This window comes from Mus caroli, unplaced genomic scaffold (genome assembly GCF_978045245.1).
Source record: "Mus caroli unplaced genomic scaffold, Mus_caroli_1 scaffold_15, whole genome shotgun sequence".
Lineage (NCBI taxonomy): Eukaryota > Metazoa > Chordata > Mammalia > Rodentia > Muridae > Mus > Mus caroli.
The window spans coordinates 9,181,773-9,198,108 of NW_028227270.1; positions in this window are offsets into that span (position 1 = coordinate 9,181,773).

Sequence of the window (16,336 nt, forward strand, 5' to 3'; positions counted from 1 at the left end):
TGTGCATGTGTGTGTGCATGCGTGTGTGTTGCATATGTGTTGCATGTGTGTGTGGATGCATGTGTGTTACATATGTGTGTTTCTTTGGGGGGGGAGATTGCAGGGGCAAAGGGCAGATATGAGGAGATGGGGAAATGAGCAGAACTGGAGTGCATGCTGTGACACTCACAAAGAATCAGTAAAAAGGTAAAAAGAAATCACTGCTCATCACTGTTGGGTCCGTTTTGAAGGGCTGGCAGCTGGCCTTGTTCAGTTACTGTCATTCAAATAGTGGCAAGTGAAATATAAACTGCATTGGAACTGACTTTTTACTCTTGAAAACTGTTCCTGGATAATTTATACACATTCACCACATTACGAATGTTGAGACAGCAAATGGTTACGGTTATCACCTCGACTGAGTTTATCCATGCAGTTGCCATGAATCCCCCAGCATTGGGCATGTGTCATGTATTTTTGAGTTGCTATCACTTGGCACCTTGGTATATGTGACTGCCCAGCTGATTTTTGCAGAGTACAATACTGAATACCAGAAGAAGATGATACGGGTTTACCCAGCAGTGGTGGCGCACACTGTTAATCTCAGCACTCAGGAGGCAGAGGCAGGTGAATCTCTGAGTTCAAGGCCGGCCTGGTCTGCAGAGAGTGTGTCAAGACAGCCAGGGCTATGCAGAGAAACCCTGTCTCGAAAAACCAAAATAAACAAAAAACAAAACAAAAAAGCAAAAACAAAATCTCAAACCCAAAACTCAACCAAGTTGAACTTTGACTTGATTATATTCGAGAACCTTCTGGGGGGGGGGGTTCTGGGAGCATGACTCAGAGATAGAGTACATGCCTAGTTTGTGTGACGCCCTAGCACCAATCCCTACTGTCCCTGAGCCTCCATGTCCTCATCTGCAACCCAGCCATGCATGATGATGGTGATGGTGGTGTTGGCTCCTGGGCTCACTTGAGAGAAGGAAGGCCATATGAGAGGACTGGGTGCAGGATTTGCCCAAGATGGCTTTTAGATGACAGGGCCAAAGTTGAAAATATGTTAGTGTTTGATAATTACTAATAGAGGCTATGACACAAGATGCCCAGGGCTGGAGTTTAGCTGGATCCCAGGAATCTTTCTTGGCTACTATTATTGGGACTTCTTGCCCACAGTTTAACTTCATGCTATGTAACCTCTTACAAGGAATTATTGAAAGAACCAGCTTATGTTTTACATGATGTGATAGCAATCCCTAGGGTGCTTTCTTTTTCAGGGAAGCTACCATGTGACCTGACTTCAACCCACCTTTATTAATGACCACTGTTATCTGCCAGCTTGTCCTCTGCAGGAAGGGTCTTGCAGGCAGCAGGTTCACTTTTGGAACCCAGGTGACCTACGGTTCTCATTTGTCAGCTACACATGTTCTCACTCTCTCTTTCCCCCCAAAGACTTCTCTTTTCTCCAGCCAGGAGCCAGGTCTATTCTCCTGTTCTATGCATGGTCTGCTAACCCATGCTGTGAGCTTCCTGGCAAGGCAGATCCCCTGATGTTTAAGGGCAGGATCTGGTTTTGCTTTAGAATAGAGTTTTGACAAGTCGTTTGAAATTTTCATATTCCTTCGATGAGAATAATAATAGTTTCAACCTCATAAGGATGCTCTAGGGATTTAAACAGATAAAGTTTAGAAAACGTTTGATACAGAGGATGGAACCAAATAAGCTCCCAGCACTCAGCAGCTAATGTTCGCATTCAACAGATTATATGATGTTTTATTGCTTTTGATTGTGCCCCCTCTTCCTGAGTAGCTAGTCAGCTTCTTGTATTCAGAGCCCACACTTAATGACATTTGGTATATTTTTTTAATGTATTTGAGTACACTGTAGCTGTCTTCAGACGCACCAGAAAAGGGCATCCAATCCCATTACAGATGGTTGTGAGCCTCCATGTGGTTGCTAGGAATTGAACTCAGGACCTCTGGAAGAGCAGTCAGTGCTCTTAACCGCTGAGCCATCTCTCCAGCCCCAACAATTGTTAATCTTTGCACTCCCTTGTATAGTCTAAATATGATAGGCACACTAACATGCTTTTAAGAAACCTGTTAACCATTCCTTGCTAGCATTATGGAATAAAGTTCACCTTCAGGATTTAGATTTTTTTATATAGCAAATCTAACTAGACGCTGGCTGAGGACCTCACAGCCATGTGCCAAGAAACAATAAAGCTGTTGACTCAGTGCTACTCATTAGATAGCATTTTGCTCAAAATAAAGTAGTGTGCTGGCGCTAATAGATAGTTATTGAGACAAAGAGTTTATTTTCTATACCTTGGATATAACCAGGTTGGGGAGCCACAAGACAAGCAGAGGAATACTTGAAAGATAAAATAATATTGATTTAAAGACCTAGGACATTTGTAGCATTTTTCGCCGAGAGATTATAGTGAACACGGGATGGTCCTGCGTTTCTCCATCTCACCCAGCACCCAGCCTTGGAGCACTGTCATATGTGTGAGTTTTTATGTGGTCTAAACAACTTAAAGGGAGGAAGTTTTAATTACATAATGAAAAAGAAGTAAGCGCCTGGTTTCCAGGGGCTGTGGCTGCTTCGCCTTGTGCACTTGGGATAAATATCATGGTGGCGGAAGATCTTCTTCACTGTGGACAAGAAAGGAGAAAGGAAGAGGGAGGAGACCAGGGCAGGTACAGCTCTAGAGGACATAGCCTCAGTGACTTAGCTCCTTTGAGTAAGCCCTACTTCCTGCCTACCTTTCATACTCTCTCTGTATTGCTGCTGGATAATCAAGCCCTTCAAGGGATTCATCTACTGGCTAGAGCAGAACCCTTATGTCTGTCTAGCAACACCATCACAGACACACACTGGGGTGTGCTTCTCTACCCACCTAGGATTCTCTTGATCCAATCAAGTTAAACATAAAAATAACCACCCCAGATGCCAGCAGAGTCAGAATTCTGTTTCTTCCTCTTTTTTTTTTCCTTTAGTTTTCTCTACTCTCAAAGGGATTCACAACTGCTTTCTATTTTTCTGCCAAAGGTGGCTGTGTTTGTAATGTTATTCTCTACTTCAAATGCAGATGAGGGCACCTGTGCTCCCTGGAGACTAGGAGAGTTTCAGGGGCCTTTTGTGTGTGCACTGGGGCTCCTGGGGGTTAAATGTCACTCCTCTAAGAAAGCAGTGCATCTTTCACCACGTGGAAGAGCCTAATCCCACACTTTGTTTGAGCAGAGAAACAGGAGCAGAAAGCTTAAGAGTGAAGAGTTCTTAAGAAGTTCTTAAGAAGAGAGACTGGGTTTTGTGGCTGAAAACTGACACCTAAAGAAGCCAAGAGGAGTCAGTCAGGCCTTAATGGGAAATGTGAGGTTGGCGCGGCACGGACTGGGATCCCAGCACTTAGGAGAGGCAGAGGCAGGAGAACTGAGATGAACCAGCACCATAAACACCAGGGTGAGAGATGTCATAGAAACACCAGACTGGATGAATGGGTCGGATGCTGAGCACACCCATAGATGGAGCATCCTAACTCCATACAGCACGCTGTGGCCTCAGACTTCACTGAAAGCTTCAGCTCCCTGTGGAGAGGCAGTGCCTGACCCAGGCCTCCTTGGTTGCTGTTTAGTGGTTTAGTTTCGCCATGGACATCAGAAGAAAGTATGTATCTTGGGTGACGGTGTCACAGAATAGGTGGTGGAAGGAGATATAGTATTAAATCTTTGAAAAACGTATACATGTATTCAATGTCCTGTAACCATATCCACTCTTCAATACATCTCTCAAACTACCTCAGAGCGCCACCAGCCCACCCTCCTCCCAATGTCATGCCGTCTTTTATCATAAATACTAATGTTACTAGTGACTAACTCTCTAACATCAATTAGTGCCTAAGCATGGGGACATCAAGTAGGACACCGGCCATCTATTATTGGCTACATTTCCCCCACAAATGTGACTCTGTCTCTCAACAGCCATCATCTATCAGTGGCTTCGATGTTAGGAATGGAATGTTAGATCCATCATGTAATCCCCTCTCCATCCACACTGGGACTTTGACTGGCTTGATCTTGTACAGGTCTTGTGTAGCCAGCCGGAGATGCTGTGAGTTAATAGCTGTGCAACAACTCTGTTATGTTAGGAACGCAGCACTTCACAGAACGTAGTGCCCCTCCTTATTCTACAGCTCTTACATTCTTCCTGTACCTTCGTTTGTCATGTCTTCCTTGAGCCTTGGATGAGAGTGAGCAGAGGTGATATAGAAGGACCATCTGCTGCTGAATTCTCACACTCACTTGTTGACAGCACTTCTACAAGATCTGAGTCTTTGCATCTGGGCAAAAAGAAACTTCTCTGACCTAGCTTGAGAGCAGCACAATCTATGAGTGTGAATATAAATAGTGAGAAGGCAGCCTGACACATTACCATTTCCGGAAACACCATTAAGTCCCTCGTCTAGAACTGGGACTAGCTAGATCTCTCTAGTCGTAGTTTTTAACTCAGTTTACAGTGCCAGATATGAAGTCCCTCCAGTGAAATAGGTCTCAAATCCAATCAGAACGTGATTGGTTACCACTACAACTGCTACGTCTCAGTGGGCACAACGCACTGGCAGGTTGTTATATGGGTAACACCACATAGCGTGTGGGTAAGACCACTGTTTTCTCTTCCTGAGCCTACTTCCCAACAGCCTCCAGCACCATGAAAACTAGCCAGCAGGAAGAGAATTTCCTGATAAGTTTGAGATTGAATTCTTGCAACTAAAGTGTGTGGTGTGTTCAACAAAAGAGCTTCCCCCTGAACCCCATTTAGTTATGTTGGCAACCAAGATCCAACAACAGCCTATATAGTTCTGGATCCCTCCAGGGCCCTTCTGACCAATAACTGGGTGGGCAAAATTTCATGTCCAGCACTGAAATCTTCAGGAAGGACTTAAACAGAGAAGGAGAATCTAGTGTTTTGGCAGCAAAAGGACCAGAGAGTGAGAAATGGAAAACCAAGCACACATGTAGAACCTTCAAACTTTCTCTTGGATCAATTCTGTATTGTGCAGTAGAATTGTCTGCCACCCTAAGAAGTACAACAATAGCAGCAACAATAACAGCAGCAGCAGCAGCGCAACAAAACAACAGCAACAATAACAACAACAACAACAACAGTAACAGCAGCAATAACATCATCATCATCAACAATAACAAAACCAAGTCAAGGTGTGCACAGGCGAGATCCAGCCCTTCAGGTTACACACTGAGACTTGGCCATCTAGAGATGCAGTGTACTTCAACAGCCAGTTGGGGTCAGAGGTGCTTCATCTCAGAGAGCATCCAGGCCTTGCCTATAGCTAGCTCTTGTGTCTTTAATTTCTCAAACTTGCAAATCCTACAGTCAGAAAGCCAGTTTAAACTCTTTGGGAGTTTACATTTTTGACCAGGTAGAGCATATGCTTGGGAAGAAAGAAGTGTCTGATCTCATGGGCCTTAGCAAGGAGATTGGTTTCAATTTTAAAACACCGAGAGTTTTGAGTTTTGTCCACGTGTTCTCGTCCTATCCTATGTACCTCTGTAGATTGTGGATACAGGGCTCTCAAGGACACTGAGCAGTCATGGACACAGAAAAATCATCTCCTTGGCTTAAGCGTGCAAACACCTGGAACTGAGGGCTCCAGCCTAACTTCCTAAATCCTTATCTCCATGGTACCCTGAACACATTGCTTAAGTGATAGTGGTGGGTGTAATTGGTTCATAAGTGTTTATAAGCATCCAGGTCAGAATCAGCTTGTGATAACCAACTGTATATATCTCTTTCTGAAGCCTACCTAAGGGATATCATGGGAATAGATGGACAGGATCCATTGTTAGGATTGTTAGGGCCATAAAAATGTGCAAGTGTGGAAAGCCAGGACCTTCCTCCTGTGTTAACCAGCTTTCTGTCACTACAACAAAATACCCAAGACATTCAAATTTACAAAGAGGAAAGGTTTGCTTTGGCCTTGGTGTTGGGGGTACTAGTTGGTCCTATTGCATGTGAACTTGTGTAACAAGGCAAGGTAGAATCGTATCACGGTGCTGTGGTAAAGCAACTGTTGACCATGAGGCCAGAATGTGGTAGAAAAGGAAGAGGCAGAGAGCAGGGCCCCAAGGACTACACAACCTCCTACCAGGCCTCTTAAAAACTTTTATCATCTCCCAGTAATGCCAAGTTGATTAAATCTTTAGTACACAGGTCTTGGGGGGTGGGGGAGGAGACTTTCTAGATTCTAGATATAAACTGTAGTGTTTGAAAGCTGGTTGCGAAACATCTGCATGCACATTGATGACTACATACATTAGCTGCTCAGCCCAGAAGGCATCTGCGAAAGAGGAGGGGTAATCTCTGAGAACCAAAAGGATCTTCCAGGATAAATCGGTCTAGAAACTATAGTCAAGAATCCCCAAAAGTGATTTTCCTGTCAAGGGAAAAGAAGACATTAAGTCAAAATTTCCTGTAGAATTTTTAATGGTTAGGCGATGGTGCTAAATGGCCCACAAAGCCATGTGACCTCCTTCCCTTTCTAATCCTAATCTTAGACCTTGAGAAAATCTCAAACCTCTTTAGAAAGAGGCATTATTGTTTCTACAAACTGTGTGTGTGTGTGTGTGGGGGGGGGGTGAAGTCGAGGGACACCATCAGAAGGAAAGAGTGGCTATCTTTCTTCTTTGTGTCACATCAGGGATCATTGAACAATGTATGTTTGCTCACTTTTGTACAACTCAAGAATTTAAACCCATAAAATCAGCTTTGCTTAGGGAAGACAGTTTCACAGGCATAGATGATCATCCTTGCCGGTCCTTCAAAGTTGCCGGGAGACCTGGTCAACGAGTCTGCTGGAGTGTAATGCTTAGAGCATTTTATTCACAGGGAACATTTTAATCTACATTTTTATTGTTGTAATTAAGTGATTTGAAAGACATTATAGTCCTGGTGGTGTTCTGGGTGTTTTGGGAAGACGGCCAAATATAGATGGCAACTCATTAGATCTCTTTACGTAGCCCTGGCTGGCCTGGAACTCACTATGGAGACCAGGCTGTCCTCTAACTTAGAGATCTACCTGCATCTACCTCCTGAGTGCTGGAATTAAAGGTGTGCGTGATGATGCCTGCCTGCTGAGCTGTGTACTTCAAACTGATCTATGGGACTTGAAGTTAGCTTTAGGAAAAGAATTAACAAAGAAATCAACTCCCAGTGAAGGCCTGGAGAAACAGAAGTCAAGAGGTGGAGTTGTTGCTCTGAGGATAATCCAGGGCTGAGTAAAGCTTTCTGGAGTCACCAGTCTAAGGCTGGCTTCTCAGAGGGGCATGAAAAGGCTGGTGCTGGGGTCTCTGAAAGCTGAGCCAGCTGCTGCTGCTGCTGCTACACCCACAGGAAGTGCAGTAAACAGAAGGATTGGGTCAGTGCACTTCTGTCCTCACATCCTAAACCATCCTATTCTAACTGAGGTACTTACCTTTCTGTGTCTGCTTTCTTTTTCTTTTTTCCACTTAGCACAATGATTTCTGGTTTCACCTATATTCTTGCAAATGACAAGATTACATTATTTCTATGGCTGAATTGCATTCCACAGAGCACATGCATTTTGGTGTCTTGGCTATTATGCATGAGTCGTGCTGTGGTGAACACCGGCATGAACGTGCTTCTTAATAGACTGCTTTCATTCATTTCCTTTAGTTATCCAGATAGAGGTCTGGTTGCAGGACCCTTTTGTAAGTCTCTTTCTGGCTTTCTGATGGGCCACCACACTGCTTTGCACACTGTCTTATTGACATTCCCACCCACAGTATACACAACTTCTCTTTCTTCCACACCTCTGTTTGTTACATTTATCATTTTCATAAGGGCTGTTTTTTACCGATATCGCTGGTTTTGTATGGTATTTCCTGACGGCGAGTGATAGTGAACTTTCTCACTCAGTGGTTTATAATTTGTGTACTTTTTTTGTTTGTTTGTTTGTTTTTGTTTTTCGAGACAGGGTTTCTCTGTGTAGCCCTGGCTGCCCTGGAACTCACTCTGTAGAGCAGGCTGGCCTCGAACTCAGAAATTCACCTGCCTCTGCCTCCCAAGTGCTGGGATTAAAGGCGTGTGCCACCACGTCTGGCGTGTACATTCTTTTAAGAAATGCCTACCCTTACCCTCTTTCTCATTGGGTTGCTTGTTTTTATATTTCCTGGTTTTGATTTTTTAAAAAAAGTTTCTTGTGCATTCTTCATGCTAAGCTTGGCAGAAGTATAGCTTGCAAATATTTTGTCTCTTATTGTTTGTTTGTTTGTTTGCTTGTGGGGTCCTTTTGTTGTTGTTTTTTAAATCTCTGACAATATTTACTGTGGCATCATGTTTAGGGCTATTTTGACACTTTTCATTTTACCTACCTAGGGCTGGTCTCCTCTTTGGCATTAGCTACCATCTTATCTCTTCGAGTTTTAATTTATATGATTATTTTTCTCTCTGAGGTACTCAAACTGGAAAGAAAGCACTTTGCACATATTGAGGAAAACAAAGGAGTCTATGAAAACTGACAAGCTGCATTCTACATCAAAAGTCCATCTGGGCCTATAAAGCCAGCTGCTTGCTGAGGTACTTGTTCCAGAAGCACGGAGACCTGAATTTGATGCCCAGCTCCATGGGGGGTGGGGGAGGCTGGAATCTGGATTCAGTGGGCGAGGTTTGTAACTCTAGCACCAGGGAGGCAGGGACAGATGGCTCCCTGGGGCTTACAGGCTAGCCTTCTCGGAGCTTCAGGTCCAAGTGAGAGATCTTGTCTCCACAGGGCTCATCTCTTACCAACTGACGTTGCTTCTCCATCTAACTTTGCCCTCCCTTGTTCCTGTATCACCAGCTGATCTGAATTTAGGAAATGATCCTCAAGTTCTACATCTCCTGGTCAGAAAATCCGATTCCTGCTCCCCTTTCCAATAGCACCTTGGAGGCAGACCTTGCATTATTATTGATTTTCAGTGTTGAGTCCCTTTCCAAGTTTGAGAAATCTCCCAATTCATACATTTTGGAAAGAGTTTTTTTCTTTTTCTTTTCTTTTTTTTTTTAAATGGGAGGTTAAAATTCATTCATAAATTATCACTGGGAACCTCATATGAACCAGCACATTCCAGGCATTAAAGAGGCAATGGAGAACAGAAAAGGCAAGTGTCTTCCTTCCTGCCTTGGTGTGATCTGGTGATGCTGAAGACAGACTGTAAGGAAGGCAGGGCAGCAGATGGACCAGGAGGATGGCGAACGTGGAACGTGGCAGGACTCAGCTGAGGAGGGTTAGTTTTCTAGTGAAACTGGTGAGACTAGTATACCCAGCAATTTGATCTAATGCAACCCCAGATGTTGCTCTTATTGGATGTGACGAACACCCACAATTAGTAGACTTTAAATAAAACAGATTTCTCTCCACAGTGTGGTCATCTCAGCAACTGAAGCCCAACGGGCAAGGACTGATATTCCCTGAGAAGAAGAAAGTCTGCCCCAGGACTGTGGCAACTCGAGTTTCAAGCTGATGATGTTCAGGCTTGCACACTCTCTCTCTCTCTCTCTCTCTCTCTCTCTCTCTCTCTCACACACACACACACACACACAGACTCACACCCCTGCACACATGCACACACTGCTGTTTATGTTTCTCTGGAGGAGAACTGTGCCAGTAACAGTTTTGGATTGAGAGCTTTCTGCCAATCCAATTTGCTAACTTCAAATCTGCTCAAATGCCTCAGAGAAGGCTACTCTGACCACACTATGGCAAATGAATGCCAAGTGCTAAGGCTGCTGCTCACTTGGTAGGGTCTCTGCTGAGCATGTCTGAGACCCTGGATTTGATTTCCATTGGGTGGGGCTGGGGAGGATGAATCTGTAATCCCAGCACTCAGGAAGTAGAGACAGAACGAACAGAAGTTCAAAGTCATCCTTGGCTACATAATAACTTTGAGGCCAGGCTGGGCTACGTGAGACCATTGCGCACTCGCGCCTGCACACACACACACACACACACACACACACACACACGAGTTATGAAAATTAATCAGCTTTCATTCTTATTTGAAACTCCCTGCCCCTGCTCTGGTGTTTCCCACAGCCTGTCACTTTTCACATACTGTCATTAGTCATTTTGTTTATTTTCCTCTCTCTTCTGGTATGCACACTTCACGATGGCAGGTGTCTTAGAACAAGTTCCCTGGGAGCAGAACTCTGAGCTAGGGATTTGTGCGCAGAAGGCTGACGTGGAGCAGGATTGCTCCTTGGGGGAACTGCAGCCAAGGGAGTCGGGGCAGCGGGGCATGGCAGAGCCAGGGAGCTGGACTGTGGTGTAGCTGTGACAGGGCCTTGGCTGACACCTAGATCCTAAGAGTTTAAGCAATGCTTCAGGGGACAGCATGAGTTCATTGAGAGAGAGGCCCAGGCTTCTGTACTTCTGGAGGCCGACTGTCCCAAGAAGAGACATTTCCCCAGGGACAGAGTTCCCTTTGGCCAAGGCCAATTCCCAAGGCAGACTCAGCTGTGAGTCACCAGCACTCCTGTGAGCTGGGGAGAGAGTAGCTTGGCCCAGAGCAGGGGTGAGGGTAGTGTCCCTCAGGCACCAGCCAGTTTTACTCACCTATTAGTGGGTTCTTAACTCTATAGTGTGGTGGCGATCATTGAGACAATGGGCCAATGAACAAATGAATGGATGAATCTTTTCAGAATGGTTGGTAGGCTCGGACAGGATATAGCAACTGTTTTCAGTGGGCAAATAGAGTAGCTACTGTGGAATTAGAAAACGGGCCAACGTGACCCTCAAAATTAATTGAATCAGTTTAGTATGGTAAGTAAATGTCAAGACTTGATAAAGAATATTGTAGTAGCAAGGTTGGCTAGGGCACACAATGTGCTTATGGCTCGCATCACAGGGAGTTTTGGAGTCTCCTACACGGATGCTGAGTACCATGGCTCATTTTCAGAGGACTGAGCCAGGCCCAGGGTTAAAGAAAGCATCCTGCTAGTGCAAGCGACAACTGGTTCCAGTGACAGAACCTTTAACAAGCCTTTTCTTACATCTGTTGACTCAACCCAGACCAGTGAATTCTTTGAAAGACAGCAGGGCTGTAAATCAGCAAGTCCCGTGAAGATGCATTCCAGGGTCCCGGAGGGGGGTGGGGGGAAAGCTGCACACAAAAGCCCCTCTTCTAAGTCTTCAGGAATGCTGTGAGTGGCCTTGGAGGTCTCGGGGTTAGACTGTGGGGCTGGGAACAGAAAGCATCCAGAAAAGGGACACGGGGAAGCAGCCGCAGGAGCAGCCAAGCATGCCTCGAAGAGTGATGAGTTTCCGGGGAGCAGAGCCGTGCCTAGTGGATGCTGAGCACTTGGTGGGTAGGGTGAGCTGATGACTGTATCTCAGGCTCTTACTCCCTGGCTGTGTGACCTCAAGGAAGTCCATCCAAGTTGCCTAGGCCCCGCCCACACTCTCTGCAAGAAGTCTGGTTCGATCACACGTGGACTCTGGGAGTGAGTGACCCTTGAAGCCCTTGAGTTTAAAAAGCATCCAAACAGATATCGGTGTCCGGAAATAGAATTGGGACCGTGCAGGAAGAAGGAGGGGAGAGAGGATGGGGGAGGGGAGGCCAAGAAGGGAAAGTGACAAACCACGGCATGACACATGCCTGTACGCAAATGCCTCAGTGCAGCCTATTAAGTTGTGCAGTTAATTGTGTTAAGCATAAAGCATTAGCAGAGGTTCTGAAGGTATGGAAAAGGAGAGGGGAAAAAAAAATCCTACACAGCAGCAGGAGCTTTCCAGCTCCGAGGCTAATGTGGGCCCTGGTGCTAGGCAAGGCCTGCTAAGGCAAGGGAGTGGTTCCCGCATGGGTGCTACAGCCTTTGGGATTTCGAGGGGGCATGGGGACACTTCTGTGCCCATGAATCCTCAGCACACGTGCCTTCCAGAGCTTTCCAAAACATACAGTTCTCCCAATGGGGTGGGCTGAAGGAGAAAAAGAAGGCAGAACTTGTGTTTCCCTGGGGCAAGCATTCCCTGAGGCTCCAAGGAAGAGGTGGGTTTTCATCAGATGTTCGCCCACCTACACCAGTAGTTTGACGAGGTACAAGGAGGGCCAGGATCTCACTCAGAAGGTGAGAGTCAAAATGATAGCTTTCATAGAACTTTCAAGCTCTGCAGAACGAAATTGGATGGCTCCCACCACTCCAGGTATGGACAAGAGGTTTATATCACACCAGCACTCCTTCTTCCCCTCCCCACACCGGCCCCTTCCTCTTTTCTTCCTTTACCTTTTCCTTTCTGGGCATGTCCGCCCAGCTAGCTGGAAAAGAACGCAAGCAAAGCCTGTAGCTTGACAGGCTGACACCCATAAAGGACCAGGGTCTCTGACAGACTTGTGGGCTGTATACTCAAACCCTCCTGTCACAGAGCAATGGCAGTTTGCCACTGATCAGTGTCACCATGGACAAATACTATTTATTCAACAAGGGTGCCAAGCATTTTCAATCCCTGACTCATTGGGAAGAGGAATTTGGAAAAATGGGGAAGGGGGGTGAGTGAGGAATGAATGGGGGAAAAAAAAACCCAGAGAAGGCAAGAATGTCATCGTTGTGTGGAATTGTATTTTAAACTGAATTAGGCATTCCAAGCTCATATATGGTTTCTGAGTCTCTGCAGTGCAGTCACCCCAGGAAAGAGGCCTCAAAGCTTGTCATCTCTAAGGGACCATCAAACCGGAAGCAAGTCTAAAACCTAAAACCTGTGTCTTCATTAGGCACGGCAATATCTTGGCCAAACTTTGGGTTCAGTTTGGGTTCTCGTGTTTAGACCAGTTGGAATTTAGACTCACATGACATCCAGGAGCAAGAACTGGATCCCCTACTTCTCCAGATACTTTTTTTTAAAACCCCATATCTCCACAGTAGGGCACTCAGAAGCATTCCTGCTTGGCCTGCTGGGGCCTTCCCCGCTTCTCGTGAGTTGAGTCTGACTAAGGAGATCCTGACTCATCCTGGGAATCAAGAGGTCACATCTCACATTGTGACATTCACTTGCTGTCCCTGCACAGAGTTCTGCTTTCTTTCCCTCTCCTTCCCCAATCACACACAGGGCCTTACTGTGCTTCTAATACCCTCTGCCACCGTAGCAATGGCCTCTGTCTCACCTCCTGTCTTTCTTGCTTCCCAGCATTCTTGCTTCTTCTTCTGAGCCCCTCACGGAGGCTCCACCATGAGTGCTCCCATCCCTGTGCTGTCACAGAGGCTCCTGACGCTTATCTTGCAGCGAGCGATGCAGCGCCAACCAGGAAAGTGGACAGGTCCACAGTCCTGAAAATCGAGGACGTCTGAATGAAAGGGAGCTAACCGAAGCCAGTGCCACTAACTAGTGCCACCCCTATCTCAGTTTGATGAGGTAGCAAATTTATAGGCAACACGTGTTTAACTTTTCAAGAATTCTTCTGAGATATTCCTCCCATTTGATGGATGAGTTAGTTGAAGCTCAGAGAAGACAAGTGGCTAAGCTTAAGGGCCTGTCGGCACCCGACAGCACTGTGTCCTGGGCCTGTCTCACTTGATCCCACTCTCCTCTGCACTCTGGCCTCTAGCTTCTCCTCCCTGCCCACTGAAGACTCTACTGCCACACTCACCCCTGGCTAAGCCAGCTCCGTCCCAGTTCTCAGCAAAATCTGATGTGCTGGGGTAAATGTGAATCACGGTGGTCCATTCATTTTGGTTGCAGAAACGTAATTGAAGTGTCGGGATAATTTGTAGGGTGCTGGTGGGACTCAGGTCCTGACAGTGTGACTCCAGTTGAAAGATGCTATGAGACTCTATGCTCTATGTGTGGCTTGAGTTGGTGGGAAGACCTGACGGAACAAGGGAGCAGTTCAAGGTCACTGGTCCTGAATATTCAGACAAGATGATTTTAGTGAAAAGAGAGGCTCATGTAGGGGAGATATTGTTGTTTCAGGAAAATATTAAACTTCTTTAGCTTGTCCTTTTTAAATAAAGAAATCCTGAACATAATTAATTACCTTTCAAAATGTATATTAAACAGAAACACGTAAAACAAGAGCAGACAGTGATGAGGTAGACTTACAGGAACGTGGCCCTGCCTTACTCTCCATGGCTCATTCATTATTCACTAATTCAATGTTCACATTGCTGCTCTAACAACCAAGATTCTACCATATACTGTCTGCTTAACTGTCTGGCAGTACATCTTCAATTAGGATGTGTTCTCTGTGAGAATAATCATTGATTCAGTTTTCTTCACCCCTAGATCCTTGCTGTCCCTACATACATTAGGTACCAGAAAATATCTATCTATCTATCTATCTATCTATCTATCTATCTATCTATCTATCTATCTATCAATCAATCATCTATCTATCTATCTATCTATCATCTATCTATCTATCTATCTATCTATCTATCTATCTATCTATCATCTATCATCTATCATCTATCATCTACATCTATCTATCTATCTATCATCTATCTATCTATCTATCTATCTATCTATCTATCTATCTATCTATGCATTTGCTTTGCTAGTATGTATGTTCATGTACCAACTGTGTGCATAGTACCTGTAGAGGTTAGTCTAGGGCATTAGATCTCCTGGAACTGGAGTTAGATATATTTGTGAGCCACCATGTAGGTGCTAGGAATTGAACCTGAGTCTTCTGGAAGAGCAGCCAGTGCTCTTAACTTTTGAGCCATTTCTCCAGCCCCATATTACCTTAAATGAATGAATGAACAAAAGTTAGGAAGAGAATCATGGAAGTGCAGGTTCATGGAAATCATGGGAGTTTGGACCAGGTCACCCATGCAGACAACAATAGAGGGCAGCTGGAATTCTGGGGTTATAATATGTGGGAGTAAGACAGATGGGGATCACTTGTGGCTAAAGAAAGATGTGGAAGCCAGATTGCAGGAAATTAAGGAAAGGGTAACAAGGAAGAAGGAATGATAAATGATGTTGTATTTTTGAAAGGGTTGGTGAAGAAAGAAAGAGAAAGGTTTTCAAGAGCTGAGGAACATGTGCTCAAAGGCAGATGTTTCAGGTCAGAGGAGTCTGCAGTAGCTTCCAGCACAATAGGTGGCTTGAGAGAGAAGTCTAGAGTGCAGCAGAGGAAGGGGGAAAGAAGGGGTTGTGGTTCGAGGCACAAACTGACTCTGGAAAAGGAGAGGAAGGCCTGCCTTAGCCTTGATAATTGGTAAGGCTGAATGGATGAGTGGCGATGTGAATGTATTTGTGGTGAGGGGAGTAGGGAGTTGGAGTCCTTCTAGATCGATTTGAGTTTTCTTTATGCATGAGGAGGCTGTGGTAGTTTGAGCGAGAATGTCCCCCACAGTCTCAGGCGTTTGAACACTTGTTTCCAGTTGGTGGTGCTGTTAGGTAAGTTTAGGATGTGTGGCCTTGCTGGAGGGAGTATGTTATGGGTGTAGGCTTTGGGATTTAAGTGACACATATCATCCCAGTACTCAGCTCCTGCTTGTGGTTCAAGGTGTGAGCTCCCAGCGGCTGCTACAGCCACCATGCCTTGACTCTGCTATCATGAACTCTAGCCCTCAAGAACTATAAGCCCAAATAAATTATTTTTCTATAAGCTGCCTTGGTCATAGTGTTTTATCACAGCACTAGAAAACCAAGAGACTAATACAGGGGTCAAAACAAGGGACAAAAGCAGGCGCTTGGAAAGAATGAAGTAGGACATTGTCTTTGTTCAGGCTTCATTACTACGAAGAGGCATCATGATCACAGCAACTCTAATAAGGGAAAATATTTAACTGGGGCTGGCTTACAGTCTCAGAAGTTTAGTCCATTATCATCATGGTATGAAGCATGACAACATGGCAGGCAGACATGGTGCTGGAGGAGCCAAGAGTTCCACATCTTGATCTGAAGACAGCAGACGGAGACTGTTCACACTAGGCAGATCTTGAGCATAGGAGATCTCAAGACCTGCCCCCATAGTGGTATACTTCCTCCAACAACGTCACATCTATTCCAATAAGGCCATACCTCCTAATAGTGTCACTCTCTATGGGCCAACCATTCAAACCTGTGAATCTATGGGGGCCGTACCTATTCAAACCCCCACATTCCACTCCCTGGTTCCCATAGGCTTATAACCATAACATAATGCAAAATGTATTTGGTTCAACTTCATAAGTCCCCATAGCCTATCAGTCTCAACAGTGTTTAAAAATCCAAAGTTCAAAGTTCCTTCTTAGATTCATGCAATCACTTAACTGTAATCCCCTATAAAATCAAAGTCAAAAAGCAGATCATATACTTCCAACCTAGTATGGCACAGGATATATGTTACCATCCCAAAGT